This window comes from Pleurodeles waltl, chromosome 5 (assembly GCF_031143425.1).
Source record: "Pleurodeles waltl isolate 20211129_DDA chromosome 5, aPleWal1.hap1.20221129, whole genome shotgun sequence".
Classification (NCBI taxonomy): Eukaryota; Metazoa; Chordata; class Amphibia; order Caudata; family Salamandridae; genus Pleurodeles; species Pleurodeles waltl.
Genome location: NC_090444.1, coordinates 387,555,047 through 387,568,449, shown reverse-complemented (window position 1 = coordinate 387,568,449; position 13,403 = coordinate 387,555,047). Strand labels below are relative to the sequence as shown.

The 13,403-nt window shown below is 45.5% G+C and overlaps 1 protein-coding gene across 2 annotated transcripts in view; it reads left to right on the top strand.

Moving 5' to 3' along the window:
* The window catches only part of PLCB1 (phospholipase C beta 1), a 2,042,221-nt gene that overhangs the window by 1,813,278 nt on the left and 215,540 nt on the right, over positions 1-13,403 (top strand). The window lies entirely within an intron of this gene.

The window sequence follows — 13,403 nt, the reverse complement described above, 5'->3', positions numbered from 1 at the left end:
CCCTTGTGAATGTCACTGATAACATTTTTTCAATCAGGCAGTGGTCCTAAGGACCACTGACTGCTCTGAAAAAATAAAACAAAAACGTTTAATTTTTTGTTTTTGTAATGCATCTCGTTTTCCTTTAAGGAAAAAGGGCTGCATTACAAAAAAAAAGTGCTTTATTGAAAAGCAGTCACAGACTTGGTGGTCTGCTGTCTCCAGCAGGCCACCATCCCTGTGAGGGCAGCCATTCCCAAGGGGCTCGCAAATTGCGACCTACCTCATGAATAATCATGAGGTGCGCATTTGCGACCCCCTTGCGAGTTGCAAATATTGTCAAGGACACTATCCTACATTCGGATTTGTGACTCGCAAATTGCGAGTCGCTCTGACTCGCAATTTGTGAGTCGCAAATCCGAAATTTCATACATGTAGCCCAAAATCATTAGGTGTCAAAGCGCTAGAACAAGATAGTCTCTGACAGTCAGGGACAGCATCACTGTACATGCACGAATATTTGATGAAAAGACAAAGGGGGTCATTCTGACCCCGGCGGTCCTTGGGTCGGCGGGAGCACCGCCAACAGGCTGGCGGTGCTCCGCAGGGCATTCTGACCGCGCGGTACAGCCGCGGCTAGAAACGGAAAGTCGCGGTGTACCGCCAACTTTCCGCTGCCCATGGGAATCCTCCATGGCGGCGCAGCTTGCTGCGCCGCCATGGGGATTCCGACCCCCTCACCGCCATCCTGTCCCTGGCAGTTTCGACCGCCAGGAACAGGATGGCGGTGAGGGGTGTCGTGGGGCTCCTGGGGGCCCCTGCAGTGCCCATGCCAATGGCATGGGCACTGCAGGGGCCCCCGTAAGAGGGCCCCACTTTCAATTTCAGTGTCTGCTCAGCAGACACTGAAATTCGCGTCGGGTGCTACTGCACCCGTCGCACACCTTCCACTCCGCCGGCTTCATCGTGGAAGGGTGTTTCCCACTGGGCTGGCGGGCGGCCTTTTGGCGGTCGCCCGCCAGCCCAGTGGGAAAGCCAGAATGACCGCCACGGTCTTTTGACCGCGGTACGGTCTTCTGGCGGTCCCAGCCAGGCCGGCGGCTACCGCTGCCGGCCGGGGTCAGAATGACCCCCAAAGTCTGCTTTGGAGATGTGAGTAGGCAATGTCTTCCACAGTTTGGCCACGGCAACCAAGATGGAGCGCCCTCACCCTCTAGCTTTCCAAAATCTGGGAATCATCACCTTCTTGCCACAAGAAGATATGAGAATCCTGCTAGAAATTTACCAGTGGAAAAGCGTGTCAATTGGCAAGGGCCTTTCTGTTGCAGAGCTGAAAAGACCATACACAGAGCCCTGAAGGTGATCCGTTTTTGGTTTTCTTAATGAGAACTGCTAGAAATGGGGTCTTTGGTTGACAGTCAGGTTACCCCCTGTTCAAGCAAGGACCCTCACCCATGCCAGTTCCCCATCCATATCTTATGTGTGCCCCCAGCTTCCTTAGCTGTCACCCAGGCCCTCAATGCCTCTTGCAGCTCCCCCTTCTTGGCGGAGCTCTTAACGGTACAAACAAGATCTTTGCAGAACTGTTTCAATTGAGCAACTGAGTACCTCTTCAGTTTCCCTAATTCAAACGCATCTCCAGATTGAGACATGATGGCAACAAGTGCAAAGTTCCAATGGAAGAAACAAGTTCCCAATGAAGTAAAAAGAATCAGTCAAGGGATCAGCAAAATCATGGAAATAGAGCAAAAAGGAGTCCCAAAGAGAAAAATAAATGATCACGTAGTGGTCTGAGATCAAAACATTAGTGTACACTTAATCACTGTATGTCAAGTACAAATACAAGTACAAATCCCACCCGCTGATCACCAATGTTAGAAATGGGATCTTTGGTTGACAGTCAGGTTACCCCCTGTTCAAGCAAGGACCCTCAGTCTAGTCAGGGTAAAAGAGAATCACCCTCAGCTAACCCCTGCTTACCCCCTTGGTAGCTTGGCAGAGCAGTAGGCTTAACTTCAGAGTGCTAGGTGTAAAGTATTTGTACCAACACACACAGTAACTTAATGAAAACACTACAAAATGACAAAAAATAGGAAATATTTATCTAAACAAAACAAGACTAAAACAACAACAATCCGACATACACAAGTCAAGCTATGAATTTTTAAAGATTAAACTCAAAAATAGCACTTAGAAACACAATATGCTTCGATGAGGTGTTAACACGGCATCGTGACGGAGTCGTTCCCAACAAGCCGACAGCAGCAGCGCCGGACATGGAGTCGCATAGACCCCCACGTACAGTACCTTTGGTGAAGAGTGAAAACAAGTTGATGCGCGAAGGTGGGGAACACGGCGTCTGTGCGAAACGTTGAGTCCACGCACTTCGAGCGGCATCGGTCACGACGTGGTGTGGTGACTTCCACGGAGTCGCGGATTTCAGCTGGGCTGCAGCAGCGTCAGGCCTGTGAAGGTCTTCGCATTCCAGTGAAGATCACGGAGTCGGTTGCAGGCGGTGTCACCGGATTCAGCAGCGGCGTTGGTCAGAAGTCGCTCGAAGTCGATTTCCTTGGATTTCCACCAGTTTTCCTTTCAAGGGCCCAGGGATTGGATAGGGCACCACTTGTCAGAGCAGGAGTCTCTCCAGAGACTCCAGGTGCTGGCAGAAAGAAGTCTTTGCTGTCTCTGAGACTTCTACAACAGAAGGCAAACTCTAAATCACTACTGGTAAGCCCTTAGTACAATGCAGTAGAGGTGCCCAGGACCTGTAAATCAAATGCTACTAGTGGGCCTGCAGCATTGGTTGTGCCACCCACATTAGTAGTCCTGTAAACATGGCTCAGACCTGCCACTGCACTGTCTGTGTGTGCAGTTTCAAACTGCCAATTTGACCTGGGAAGTGCACCCACCTGCCAGGCCCAAACCTTCCCTTTTTATACATGTAAGGAACCCCTAAGGTATGCCCTAGGTACCCCCAAGGACAGGGTGCAGTGTATTTAAAAGGCAGGGCATGTACTGGTGTGTGTTATATGTCCTAAAAGTGCAATACTGCCAAATCAGTTTTTCACTGTTGCAAGGCCTATATCTCTTGTAGGTGATCATGGGGACTGCCCTTACATAACTTTAAAGCACATATTCCCTTTGAGGACAGATAGAAATGTGGAGTTTGGGGTCTCTGAACTCACAACATAAAAATGCATCTTTAGTGAAGTAGGTTTTTAGATTGTTGACCTGCCGACACCGCTTCGCACCACAGCCCGCTTCGCACCACAACCTGGGCATCCCCGACGACGACACTCCTGCTGACACCAGTGCCGCTGCCTGCACCGTGGCCTGTGGACACCACTAGTGAGTTATACTAAGCACCGTTCCATCCCGCACAGTCCACCGACTCCAGCACCATCAACTCCAGTGTCATCATCAGGCATCCTTGCCTGCACCGTGGCCTGTGGACACTTCGCAAAGGTTCACAAAGCACCACCATGTCCTTCACCGCCAGCTTGGGCCTACTGACGACATCGCTTCAGCAATGACGACGCTGGTGCCTGCACCATGACCTGGTGACACTGCACATCACACTGCCCCGCTTCACACCACAGCCCTGGCCTTACCAACGCCGCTGGACACTGTCACCGAGCCGCTGCCTACCCCGTAACCTGTGGGCACTGCACATCGGATTGGCCCACTTCACACCACAACCCTGCCGTCAGTTTTAACTCTGTCCAAGCAGGGACCCTTACTCTAGTAAGAGTAAGGGAGATACACAGCTCAGATAACCCCTGCTCACCCACTTGGTAGCTTGGCACAAGCAGTCAGGCTTATCTCAGGGGCAATGTGTAAAATATTTGTACCAACCCACACAGTACCTCAGTGAAAACACCACAAAAACACTAAACCCCAGTTTAGAAAAATAGCCAATATTTATCTGAGTAAAAAAAGACCAAAACGACAAAATCCAACATACACAAGCAAAGTTATGAATTTTCAAAGATTAAACTTCAATATAGATAGTTTAAATTAGTCACATTTTTAACAGGAATTGCCTGAAGCTTAAAGACGGGCTTGTGCCCAACCTATAGCTGAAAGGCATTATGAAAGATGTGGTAGTATTAATCTCCATGTCTAACCCCTCCATAAAGGAGTCAAAAGCATTCAGAAGTTCCTGCAGAGCTACCAGTGTACGACCCGTTATGACAACATCCTCTGCATACATTCGGGCTGGTATTGGGCGATTTCAATATGGGGCATATCTCCACACCATGGAACTAAGTCCCTCTCCAGGTGGTTTATATAGAGGGAGAATAAGAATCCTTGTCTAACTCCCCTGCGCACTCTAAATGGCACAGCCCAAAACTAACAGCAGTGCTGGAGTCTCAATAAATGTTCCTGGTGGTGTTAATGACTGCTATATCTCAGCCCACGCCTTCCATGATACCACACAGTTTCGAATGGGATACACGATCGAAAGCACTGGACAAATCCATGAAACCCAGGTGGAGAGCACCACACCTGGCGATTGTGTATTCCCGGTAAGAGACACAGGTTAATACACTGGTCTTCTGTCCCAATCCCTCTCCTGATCGTAATCGATCACCTAATAGTAGCCACCCACTGCTGAGAAATAAATGTTGTGTCAGCTTGGCAGACATCTGACCCGTCCCGGCCTAAACTGAGTCACTTCTGTCACTGGTGGTCAGAGTGACTGAGCAATCACACCCTCTCATTGTGGCTGCAGTGCAGATTCGGGCCTGCCTGAGCCAGAAATTTAGTAAAAGAGATCAGGAGGTGAACTCGGGGCTCTGTCTAGGATGGACTACGAGGAACAACTTGCGCTCAAGTGCGGGGGAGTTGTACAGCCACTGTGTAGCATGGCAGTGTGTGGTGCCATGCCTACCTATCCTCATGAATTTCCCATCACTGCAGAGCCACTGCTAAGCCCGAGCTGATGCAGCTTTTCCACTTTTAAATGGTGTGTTATTACATATCACTGTAATATGGCTCTGCTCGTGCTCTAAGCGGTGCACCACAGCAAGCTATGTGGTGCACACTTGCCCATTAGTGGCCACAATAACACTGACTATCTGCCTTTGAGCTGATGTCAGTTTCGTGGAGTGGAACAGATGGCTGGATACATAGAGTCAATTTGAAGTGTGACCAGGATGACTAGACCTGCCCCTTGTCTGAGCAATGGCTAGGGGCAGACACTATTGCCAGAGTCGACAGTCGGACATCACGGGGCCCATGCTGTCCCTTGCATCGTCAGCCAGTTAAAAATTGCATGACAGTGCAGGAGGCGGGCTAAGTAGTGCAACGCATGGCTTTTCTGAGGCATTCATGCCTCCATTGCACAGTGACCTGAATGCCCTGCCTGGCCCAATCTCCTGGGCCCCTTCACTACATAAAAAGATCCGGGGTATTCACACCAACTTGTCAATCATGTAGTAATCACTGAGCTGAAGTTGTATTTGCACTAACCTTAGAGAGGTTCCGATCACTGACTTCTTCCATTCGCCCTTGTACAAATCACCGTCACTTCACCAACATACTCCATGGAAAACGAGCCAAAAACAATTATGTAGATAGTGCCTACTTAATTGAAGACCGAGGCGCTCAAAGGGTAAATGAATGCATATTTGGAAGGGTACGTTTAAGTGATTGTCAATTGTGATGAAAATGAGAACGACGTGATAGGAGAGAATATGGCAGAAGCTTTCCAATGAATGAAAGTTTAATAAAATAAAATAATATGGTCTGAATACAGGTAGATGTCTTTGTTCTCTGAGTCCCTCAATGGTTGGCATTTTAAAGATTTTTCACAACAACCAGGCAGGAGCACACAACTTCAGTATTTGTTATTTACATAACACACGTGGGCCTCCATTGGATGCCTTGGATTTTTCTAATACAAGTTGTTTTCCCTACTCTGCTACATTCTGTTTTCTGTTTTCTTCTTGTTTAAATGAAAGATATTTTGTTAATAATTTGACATCCCCAAAAGAGATGAAGAGTTCCAAATCCCCTCAGACACAAGTTCACTCCAAACGCTTGCTGGGTACATGTCACTCTGAACAATAAAACATCCAGTGCCATTAGCAAAAGTGCTCGTGGTTACAACAGTCGTTTAAGCCAACATCCTCAGGGGCCTGCTCAGCTTTGGCTTACTTTCCTTATTGTGCCCACACATAAATATGCTTTGTAGATATGCCAGAGACTGATTGTGCAACTTCAGTCCAGACAAAGAGCAACTGTGTGAGTAAAGTCATTGGTATTATTGAATTCCAACAACTGCACTTCCCTAGTGGGAACTCTGCACTGGTCCTATCCTAACAGCAGCTGCCTCCCATATTGTAAGAAGTACTGAATATGGCAAAATACTGTCTAGCGATGGATTGCTATGTTGAAAGTTTGTGCTTTACTGAAAGAGACTCCATATATGGGTATAACTTAATCCAGTAAGATTTCATCCTGTCACATTTTAGAAATTAAATATTTTTACCAGGATTAAGGAAATGAGCCATCACGCCTATTGGCAGCTCTTGCAATTATGTATGTTGAAGCAAAAGACAGGACGATTATCAAACAAAAACAGCTTTATCTGCATTAGTGGCCCACAGTGAGCACAGAGGTCTACGCTCGAAACTACGAGATTGCCAATTGTCAGTTTCACAGTATACAATCACTCTTTCAAGCTCAAACACAGACAAAATACAAAAATGTAGCGTAGTGCCATTTATTCATAATGTAAATGATTTAGGAAATTGCCAAAAAGAACAATGGTTAAGAAATATAACAATGTATCATACAAAGCAAGCAATCCCATTGCGTCCAGTGCAGGTTCCGAAAAAGAATAACTTTAAATATGGTTCTGTCAGTGGAACTTAGTCTGCTTGCTTCTTGATTTCTTGGTGAAGTTTCCTGATAAATTCCCTCATAAAGACCCATTGGGTTGCTTTGTATGAGAGCAGGTTAACACAGACTCTGGAAGAGTGCAGATCAGCACACCAGCGGCTGGTGTGCTGTTTTTTGAAGACCGAGGCCATCCATTGTAGTGATGCCAACAAGCTGAGATATCCCTGGTTCAAGTGGCTAACAGAAATGTTTCATAATCCAAGACACTGCAGAGACCCACCGGCAGGTCAATGTTCATAGCTGTAACTACTTCGGTAGTGTTGCACCCTACTAATAAGAATGACCAGCCCAGGTGAAGCCTTACACCAGTAGAACCTCTTTTCATGAGTCAGCAGTGCCAAAGTGTTTAATAAAACAGCTTATGGGGCAGATACCCGGGTTATAAGCTCTGACTATGGCAAAACACAAAGTCCATCTGAAGACATAGAAATATGTCTAATATCACTAATGCAAGCATTGGAAGAGGCCATGCGTGACTACTCTAAGTGCTATATAGTGCTCCAAGGTCTGCAAATAACCCCCTTGATACAGATGTGCCATGGTTAACATAATTGTTTTTATGCACTACTAGCATCTCAAACCAAGGGCTGAATTTAAGGGAATTTGCCTGTAGGGCATGAAAGTAATTGCCCTGTGAAGTTGCATAAAGAAATCTACAGGTGAGTGTCAAACTATTCATTACCAACACCAGTACAAGGAAACTATTTTGTTGCTCATTGGCAGACCTTCAATGTATCCAATTCACATGCAGCGTAAGTCAATTAAATATCAATGGCCTCATTTGAACAGTAGGGGCGTAATTTATGAGAACGGATGCATCACTGCGTTGTAGCAGTGATGCATCCAAAAAACTTAAGCTGCATCAAAAAAGTTTACAACACCATGAATGTATCATATTTACAATACGGCAGTTCATGACAAAGGGTCTCAGGATGAGTGAGAAATACTGATGCATCTAAGGGAAGGGTGCCGCAAGGCATCCACTCTAAGACTGACGCATTGCTGAAGTTGAAAATTGGGACAACTTCATCAATGCATCAAAAATTGAGGCGATGCATCAGTTCTGATTGACGCAAGGAGCCTAATGTGTGAGGACCAATGTAAAAGACTGTAAAATGGTGGCATATCACCTTCTACACTTTTACATTGGTCCTGAATGTAAGAAGAAATGTATGCCATATAGCTATGTTTCACATTATAGTGGGCATAGTCCATGTATGTCTATGCAGGGACCTGAGCATGTGTGACATAGTGAGTGACAGTGTGATGTAAGTGAATATAAATATATGTTGGAATGTGAAGTGGAAATAGAGTTGTTACCTACCTTATGTGTGCACTTACCTGTTGTACTTTGGAGTGCTGAGACCTGGACTTGGGGACCCATTCCCCTGTAGGGAAGTGACAATCCTGGTCTGTCCCTTGCAAAATGTAAACAATGTCACATTGCCTTGCTGCAGTGGATGATGGGCTCATAGGTGCCATGGTCCTAAGATGGTCAAGGGGTCCTACAACATGATTGGCACATGGGTAAACTTAATACAACCAGTGGGAAGGTGTAAAACAATAAATCAGAGAGGCTGGAGTGGGCTCTTTTAAAGCCTTCAAAGTTGGTATCCCTAATCATGGCTGTTAGAAATGGGGTCTTTGGTTGGCAGTCAGGTTACCCCCTTTCCAAGCAAGGACCCTCACTCTAGTCAGGGTAAGTCGCACACAATCCAAATTATCCTGTGCCCACCCTCTGGTAGCTTGGCACTGAGAAGTCAGGCTTAACTTAGAAGGCAATGTGTAAAGTATTTGTGCAATAAATCATACAATACCACAATATAACACCACAAAAATACACCACACAGTGTTTAAAAAAATATATAATATTAATCTGGATAAATGCAGGTCAAAACGATTAAAGATGAAATAAGCAAATTTAGGGATATCACTGCAAGTGATATCAAATGTCTTAGAGATTAAATATTACTGTAAAAGCAATAAAACGTGTCTTAAGTTCTCCTAGAAACAACAAGTGTCTCTTGCGAGGCAAAGTACCTGGTTTGCGTTGAAAAATCCTCGCACAGGACCGCAGAGGAGGCGGTGCGTGGAAAACGGTGAGTATGCATCGGTTTCGCCCTTTAGCACACGGACTTGCATCTTTATTTTCCACGCGGGAAAGACGTTGCTTCGATTTCTGGCACGCAGACTTGGATCCTCTTCGGGTTTTGGGGTTTTCAGACGCCCCGGTGATGATGCGTGGAATCCTGGGCTTGCAGAGCGAAATCACAGGGGCTGTGTCGATTCCGGTAGGCGATACGTGGAATTTTCTTCTGCATGGCAGGCGCTGCGTCGATTCCTCTCAGGAAGTCGGGAGGCTTTGTTCTGAGTCAGCTTGCGTCGATCCAGTAGGGCCGTGCGTCGAAGTTCCGGTTGCGTCGCTGACGCTGCATTGATCTTCTGTCACGAAGTCAGGGCTGCGTCGTTCCGGTCTCGGCGTGCAGTGAATTTTTCTCCACGAGCAGGCTGTGCGCCGAATATTCACCTCACGGAGATTTCAGCTGCAGAAGAGAAGTCTTTTTGGGCCGGAGACTTCAGGGAACAGGAGGCAAGATCTATCCAAGCCTTTTGAGAGCACTTCTTCAGCAAAGCAAGAGAGCAGCAAGAGAGCAGGGCAACAGCAAGGCAGCAGTCCTCTTCAGAAAGCAGTCATGTGAGTCCTTTAGGCAGCCAGGCAGTTCTCCTTGTCAGGGTGCAGGTTCTGGTTCAGGTTTCTTCTCCAGGAAGTGTCTGAGTTGGTAAGGCAGAGGCCCTGTTTGTATACCCAAATGTGCCTTTGAAGTGAGGGAGACTTCAAAGAGTGGCTTAGAAGTGCACCAGGTCCCCTTTCAGTTCCATCCTGTATACCAGGGTCCCAGTAGAGGGTGTGGCAGTCCTTTGTGTGAGAGCAGGCCCTCCACCCCCCAGCCCAGGAAGACCCATTCAAAATGCAAATGTATGCAAGTGAGGCTGAGTATCCTGTGTTTGGTGTGTCTGAGTGAATGCACAAGTAACTGTCAAATAAACCCAGCCAGACATGGATTGTAAGGCACAGAAAGATTTAAGTGCAGAGAAATGCTCACTTTCTAGAAGTGGAATATCTAAAATAGTAATATTAAATCCAACTTCACCAATCAGCAGGATTTTGTATTACCACTCTGGCCATACTAAATATGACCTTCCTACTCCTTTCAGATCAGCAGCTACCACTCAAACAATGTATGAGGGCAGCCCCAATGCTTGCCTATGAATAGAGCAGGCCTCACAGTAGTGTAAAAACTAATTTAGGAGTTTACACTACCAGGACATGTAAACTACACAGGTATATGTCCTGCCTTTTACCTACACAGCACCCTGCCATAGGGGTTACCCAGGGCACACCTTCAGGGTGAAGTATGTGTAGAAAAAGGGGAGTTTTAGGCTTGGCGAGTACTTTTAAATGCCAAGTCGAATTGGTAGTGAAACTGCACACACAGGCCTTGCAATGGCAGGCCTGAGACAAGGTTAAGGGGCTACTTAAGTGGGTGTCACAATCAGTGCTGCAGGCCCACTAGTAGCTTTTAATCTAGTGCTCTCTACTAGGGACTTATAAGTAAATTAAATAGCCCAATTGGGTATGATTCAATGTTCCCATGTTTAAAGGGAGAGAGCATATGCACTTTAGCACTGGTTAGCAGTAGTAAAGTGCGCAGAGTCCTAAAGCCAGCAAAAATGAGGTCAGAAAAAGAGAAGGAGGAAGGCAAAAAGTCTGGGGATAACCCTGCAGAAAGGCCATTTCCAACAATGGTCACCCAAAGTAACAAAAAATCAAACCAGATAAGTATGTGCATTGACAAGTGCCTTTTCAAAAAGACAGTCTCGCATAAGAGACTCCTCACCTCCATATTCATAGAAATACTAGACAATATCAATGGGGACCAATGGTTCTCCATTGTGGATTAAATGAAGTACCACAATCTGGAACTTCTCTCAAACTTTAGGAATATCATAATATTCTCAACACACTTGAGGCTTGAGAGATAAGGGCAACAGAGATTTGGTATATCCTTGGCAGTTCAAGTGTTTCATAACAGCATATGTAAGGTCCTAAGGTTAGTTATATGTTAAATTAATGTGTTTTTGTTTGTCCTGACAGGATAATGTAACTCCTTTTCTGGACCATGCTAATAAAAATTACCAACCTGAAAACTATTAATAAAGGCTCCAACATCATTCTTGAAAACTGGAGGTCACTCATACAATGTCTCTGATATGAAACCTTGTTATGATGTGTCGTTGTATTGGCTTGGAGAACTGGATTCTAGCCAACATGCTCTCCCACTGCATTCACACCGAGGGCTTTTATTATGGCACCCTCCATGATGTCGGAATTGGGGTGGCAGGTGTGAAGACAGGTAATTGATGGAGAGTGCTGCTAATGATCAGTATTTGCTAAAAGATGACAACATCTCTCTGTGAAACATCAAAACTCGTAGTTCTGATGGTTCAGGTGACGTCTGCTGCTGAGTGAAGGGCCACTCATCATCAAGACCTGAGTCTTTTATTTTCCACTTATGACTCTCTGAAGTCAGCTCTTCTTACAATTGCACATGTTTAGCACTACAGAGGCAAGTCAGGTACATTAAGGGGCTGATTTGATTTAAGAGCCTCTAGCGCCTCCTTGTGCCACATTAGTGTCATTTTTTATGCTAATGCGGCCCAACGAGGCATGCATTGCGCCTCTTTGTAACCTTTTGCACTACATTATGTCTGCGCCAGTTAGGGGAGCTGAAAAAATGGCACAAAGAAACCTAACAGATTTCTTTGCGTCATTTGTTTTGGCACTTTTAACGCCTGCTCAGAGTAGTCATTTAAAGGAGGCATGCCATTGTTTTCAATGGGCCTCAATGAGCTTTGCAGGATTAGCGTCAACATCTTTGATGCTAATCCTGCAAAGCTCCAAACTAGTATCAAAAATTGTTTATGCTAGTTCCCCTAACTACCGCCATGGTGTGCCGTATATTGGGGGGGTGCAAGACAAGTGGTGCTGCATTGTGTGCAGCGCCACTTTTCTTAAATCAGGGCCTAAGACTTTCTTAGCATAGTCAAAGGATTTAGGGCAACATATACAAGACTCAGGTTTTGCGACTCGCAAATTGCGAGTCAGAGCGACTCGCAATTTGTGACTTGCAAAACCTGATGTACAGCAGTGTCAATGACACTGTTTGCGATTCCAAATGGGGTCGCAAATGACCTTCCTCATAAATATTCATCGGGTAGTTCACAATTTGCGCCCCCATTGGGAATGGCCGCCCTCACAGGGATGGTGGCCTGCTGGAGACACCAGACCACCATGTCTGTAACTGCTTTTAAATAAAGCAGTTTTTTTTTTTGTTTTTTAAATGCAGCACGTTTTCCTTAAAGGAAAACCAGATGCATTTAAAAATCAAAAATCAAAAGTTTAGTTTCATTTTTTCAGAGGCGGCAGTGGTCTGTGGGACCACTGCCTGCTCTGAAAAAATATTTTCGCTACCATTCACCATTTGCAAATGGGTTAGCACCAGTTTGAAACTGGTGCTAACTGTGATTGTTTTGCGTCCGCATTCGCGGTCACAAAACAATCATACATACCATCTGGATTTGGTATTAGGAAGGGATGCCCTTGTCACGCCCAGTCCTAATACTGAATCGCAAAACCCAAATAGCATTTTTCAAGTCGCAAACGGGCCGATTCGCTGTTTGCGACTTGAAAACTGCTTCGTACATCTGGCCCTTAGTTATAGACTGACAAAGGCTAAGGCCCAATGGAAGTTAAACTGTCTTTGGAGTGATGGCACAATTCATCTTTTTTAGAAGGATTTTTGAACGAGGTTTCCTGTTAAATGTACGCATCCACGGGTTTTGCCTGCTGCTTGATTCTCTGTTTACCCTCTTAGAAAGAGTATTGTGGCCTGAATTATATGTAGATGTTAATAAAATTCTGTCTTTGTTCAGTGTCCACTCTAGGGTGGAACCTTGTTTAGAGAGTCAACTTCTCCTCACCATTAGTTGCCACACAACAACATTGCGTTAACCTTTGAGTCGGAGCGTGTGGCTGTTGGCTCAGCGCCTCCATAAAGTCCCCGGCTATTTATAGCACGCAAGCTAAGAAGCGAAATCAAATCCTGAATTTAACTTGCTTGAAAAAAAAGCAGCAGCATTCACATGTGATTGGGCGATTTCACATAGTATTGACAGTGAAACTGTTAACGCCTCACCCGGACCAAAAGACAATTTATTGACAACCTTCAAAGGCCTTCACTATAAGTGCAGAAGAGGCTTGCATTACATGCCTGCTTTTTTCCATTGAAATCAATTCATCTTGGACAAATATTTACATTTTGCATTGGCCTTTTTTTTAAGTCCTTCTGATTTCCATGTGCACTCCCTGTATGGAAGGTGTGAAAGGAAAGTGATTTAATAACAAGAATTTGGCAAGCAGTGAGCCTTCCCTGCTAATATTTATTCTTCCTCGG